Raw genomic sequence first — 5,316 nt, 5'->3', positions numbered from 1 at the left:
TTATAGCTACCCGATGACAAGGGACCCACATTTTCCAAAATTCTTTCAAGCTAGGGGAATGACACTGCAGTTTATGGAGCCCCTTCTCCACTTCTTCCTTAAATATACAAACAGGAAATAACCAGAAACAGTACAGAACAGCTCCTGGGGCCATGTCAGTGACCAGACACACAGCATATCCCAGTCTGGACCAGCTGGACTGGCTGCGAGCCCCCCCGGAAATGTGAGTTCCCCAAGCTGCGGCGGCCAGCACCCGTCCCCCACAGGCTGCTATCCAGAGGGGAAAGGAAAGGACTTTACCAGCAGCAGGGACTGGGCACAATCAAATGCCAATTGTGGAACTAATTAACAAATTCTGACTACTAAAAATAGGTCCCCAATTAGGTAAACCTGATCAAAGTGGAGGTTGCTCATTTTTGCCCCGGTGCCAAGGGGCAGGACTGACAGAAAAAGGGGGGGAAAAAAAAGAAGGAAACAGAGGTTTTTGTGGCTGTGTATCTACAAAGGCTTGACTGCCTCTGGATACAGCAGCAGGACTTTTCAGGCTGCAACTGCCCCAGACATAGGCAGAAGTGAGCTCTTTTGGGGGCTTGTCTGGAGCCTGTGCCTTCCCCAGGGGAGGGGTGAAGCCCCACCCAGGTGGAATCCCTCCATCAAGGAATTCAGACACCAGGGCTTGGTAATTTGAAGCCATTAAAACCAGCTTACAACCTCTCCTCTGTCTCCACCACGCCCCCAGCAGGGAGAGTCTGCCAAAGTTAAAGGTACCGCATCATCTTATGCTGGTGGGACCTGCAGTCAGACAAGCTTCACATACTAGGCAGGATAAGAAAAACAGAGCCCAGAGACTTCACAGGAAAGTCTTTCAACCTGCTGGGTCTCACCCTCAGGGAAAATCAATGCGGGTGACTCTTTTCTCCAGATAGGAGGCCAGTTTGGTCTGGGAAAATCTGGCTGGGGTCTATAATATCTAAGTAGACCCTCCTAAGTGTGTGTGTGGGAAAGGCACCACACAAGCAGGGCAAGAAACAAGAAAACAAGAACTGAAAAATTCTCCTCTGTTAAACAAAACTTAAGCTAAAGGTCCACATAAAGCTGAACGGAATGTCAAAGAACAGATAGACAACAAATTCATCCAGCAAGAAAACCCTAGATAAAAGAAGTGAAAGCAATCTCCAGAATAAACTAATAAGGTAATTAAATGCCTAGACGCCAGCAAAAAATAATAAATCACACTAGAAAAATGAAGATATGGCCCAGTCAAAGGAACAAACCAACAATTCAAATGACATACAGGAGCTGAAACAATTAATTCAGAATGTACGAACAGACATGGAAAACTTCATCAAAAACCAAATCAATGAATTGAGGAAGGATATAAAGAAGGCAAGGAAAGAACAAAAAGAAGAAACTGAAAGTCTGAAAAAACAAATCACAGAACTTATGGGACTGAAAGATATAGTAAAAGAGATGAAAAAAAAAATGGAAACCTACAATGGTAGATTTCGAGAGACAGAACATAGGATTTCAAAACTGGAGGATGGAGCATCTGAAATCCGACAAGAAACAGAAACTATAGGGGAAAAAATGGAAAAATTTGAGCAGGGATTCAGGGAATTGAAAGACAATATGAAGCACACAAATATACGTGTTGTGGGTGTCCCAGAAGGAGAAGAGAAGGGAAAAGGAGGAGAAAAACTATGGAGGAAATTATCACTGAAAATTTCCCAACTCTTATGAAAGAGTTAAAATTATAGACCCAATAAGTGCAGCGTACCCCAAAGAGAATAGATCCAAATAGACATACTCCAAGACATTTAATAATCAGAATGTCAGAGGTCAAAGAGAAAGAGAGGATCTTGAAAGCAGCAAGAGAAAAGCAATCCATCACATACAAGGGAAGCCCAGTAAGACTATGTGCAGATCCCTCAGCAGAAACCATGGAGGCGAGGAGACGATGGGATAATATATTTAAATTATTAAAAGAGAAAAACTGCCAACCAAGAACTCTATATTCAGCAAAATTGTCCTTCAAAAATGAGGGAGAAATTGAAACATTTTCAGACAAAAAATCACTGAGAGAATTTGTGACCAAGAGACCAGCTCTGCAAGAAATACTAAAGGGAACACTAGAGACAGATACGAAGACAGAAGACAGAGGTGTGGAGAAGAGGGCAAAAAGGAAGACTATGAGTAAAGGTAAAAAGAAGGAAAATTAGATATGACATATAAAATCCAGAAGACAAAATAGTAGAAGAAAGTACTACCCATGCAGTAATAACACTGAATGTTAAAGGATTAAACTCTCCAATCAAAAGACATAGTCTGGCAGAATGGATTAAAAAACAGGACCCATCTATATGCTGTCTCTACTCAAAGGACACGAGGGCAAGGACACAAATGGACATTTACCCACCAATGTTTATAGCAGCATTATTAACAATTACCAAGAGATGGAAACAGCCAAAATGTCCATCAACAGACAGTTGGCTAAACAAACTGCGACATTTACATAAGATGGAATATTATGCAGCTGTAAGACAGAATAAAGTTATGAAGTATGTAACAACATGAACGGACCTTAAGGACATTATGCTGAGTGTGATTAGCCAGAAACAAAAGGACAAATACTGTATGGTCTCACTGATATGAACCAACATTAGTGAATAAACTTGGAATATTTCCTTGGTAACAGAGACCATCAGGAGATAGAAATAAGGTAAGATATTGGGTAATTGGAGCTGAAGGGATACAGATAGTGCAACAGGACTGAATATAAAAACTCAGAAATGGACAGCACAATATTACCTAACTGTAATACGATTATATTAAAACACTGAATGAAGCTGCATATGAGAATGATAGAGGGAGGAGGGCTGGGGCATAAATGAAATCACAAAGAAAGATAGACGATACAGATTGAGATGGTGTAATCTAGGAATGCCTGGAGTGTATAGTGATAGTGACTAAATGTACAAATTTAAAAAATGGTTTTGCATGAGGAAGAACAAAAGAATGTCATTACTGCAGTGTGCTGAAAATAGATGGTAATTAATATTTTAAAATTTCAACTAATGTGTGAGACTAAAGCAAAAATTTTATTTGGTACAAATCTATACTTTGACTAGTACATCTCCTAATATAACTTATGTAGATAGTTGATTGAACACCTTAAGTATATGGAACTTTGTATAGGACAGGAGATTTTGTTGGTTTGTCCAGGTGATGCCATGATGAATCCCAGAGTAATTTGATCAGTGGGTGGAAAAGTATTTGCAAAGTCCCCTTCGGGGAATGGTGAGAACGGGGAAAACTCAACTTCCCCAAGTTGAATTCTTGATATTCTCACAAGCAGTATGGACAACCAAAGCTATAGGCTGAGCCCCCAGTCTTGGGGTTTGTTCATATGAAACTTAACCCCACAGGGGATAGGTCAAGCCTACTTAAAATTAAGCCTAAAAGTCACCCCCAAGAGAACCTCTTTTGTTGCTCAGATCTGGCCTCTCTCTCCAGTCAACACAGCAAGCAGACTCACCACCCTCCCCGTCTACGTGGGACATGACTACCAGGGGTGTGTATCTTCCTGGCAGCGTGGGACAGAAATCCCAGAATGAGCTGAGATTCAGCATCAAGGGATTGAGAAAAATTCCAGAATGAGCTGAGACCCAGCATCAAGGTATTGAGAAAACCTTCTTGACCAAAAGGAGGAAGAGTGAAATGAGACAAAATAAAATGTCAGTGGCTGAGAGATTCCAAACAGAGTCAAGAGGTTATCCTGGAGGTTATTCTTATGTATTAAGTAGATATCACCTTGTTAACCAACATGTAATGGAGAGGCTGGAGGGAATTGCCTGAAAATGTAGAGCTGTGCTCCAGTAGCCATGTTTCTTGAAGATGATTGTATAATGATATAGCTTTCACAATGTGACTTGTGTCTGATGCCCCTTTTATCTACCTTGTCAACAGATGAGAGGAACATAGGGAATAAAAATAAATAATAGGGGGAACAAATGTTAAAATAGATTTAGTTTGAAATGCTGGTGATCAATGAAAGGGATCAGTAAGGGGTATGGCATGTAAAATTTCTTTTTTCTGTTTGTTATATTTTTCTGTTGTCTCTTTATTTGGTTTTCTGAATTGATGCTAATGTTCTGGGAAATGATGATGATGATGAATATGCAACTATGTGATGATATTGTGAATTGCTGTGTGTATGTGTTGGGAATGCTTGTGTTTCTTGTAATTTTTTTTAATTAATAAAAAATTAAAAATATATACTGATGAAAATAAAAAAAAAAATGCAAACAGGATGCCTTTCTAAAACTGTAGTGGGACACTCTGCTGTCCTTATTTATGCCATAGAGCATCCCCGTTCAGTTAAGGCCTTCAAGGTGCAGGTTCCAACTGCAACAGAATGGGCTGGGTCCTCTCCTCAGTGCTTCAGTTCTTGCCCTCTTTTCAAAGCCTGTTTCTTTTAAAGTTATTTTCATCTAAGAAATCATTGCCTAAAGCCACACAATGCAATTAATGCCTGCAGACTTCAAATCAGTCCTAAATCAAATAGTCTAGGAGAGCGAATACAGAATTTGGAACTAGAAGACACGGTTTCAAGTTCCAACTCCGTGGATAAATAGTGTTTGTGTCATAACCTGCTAGAGCTTCTCTCTCTTTATAATGACTGTCACAGGATGGCAGAGAGGATTCAATCAGATAATGTACCTAACGGTGACTTAGAAATTGTTAAAGTACAAATTTATTTTTCTTGAGTATATTTAGTATTGTCGCTAGAGAGATTATTGTACAAAAGATACGCAAGTCTGTACTGCTGGCTGCAAAGGGATCGTTACGGAAGAGACCTTAGCTATCAATCACCAGTGGAGATGCCAAAGCCTCGTTTATGTTCCCCTTGGAGCCAAAGGCTGATTTAAATGGCTTTTAGCCTGCCAGCTGACATAATTCTTATGATATGTTTTAAGAGCTCAAAATGCTACTAACAATGTTAAAAAAAAGAAAGAAAGAAAAAGAACCCAGCCCCCTGGGGGAGGGGGTCCCTTTCTTCTTGGAACTCTCCCATATGCTTCCTTTACCATTCTCCTCCCTCTGCTGTCCACTGACCTTCGCCGCCCTGCAAAACTCACTTCAAATGCCATTTCTTCCTCAAGGAAACCTTCCTTGATTCTTCAGACAGGATCTCACTCACAAAGCAGTTTACAACTCTCCTCTAATATCATTTAATCCAACTGTGATTATAACTGCATAAACCCTCATGTGATCACAAGCTCCAGGGGGGCCGGGTCCACGCCTGCCTGGATCCTC

This window comes from Tamandua tetradactyla, chromosome 3 (genome assembly GCF_023851605.1).
Source record: "Tamandua tetradactyla isolate mTamTet1 chromosome 3, mTamTet1.pri, whole genome shotgun sequence".
Classification (NCBI taxonomy): domain Eukaryota; kingdom Metazoa; phylum Chordata; class Mammalia; order Pilosa; family Myrmecophagidae; genus Tamandua; species Tamandua tetradactyla.
Note: the sequence above shows the minus strand (reverse complement) of the source record.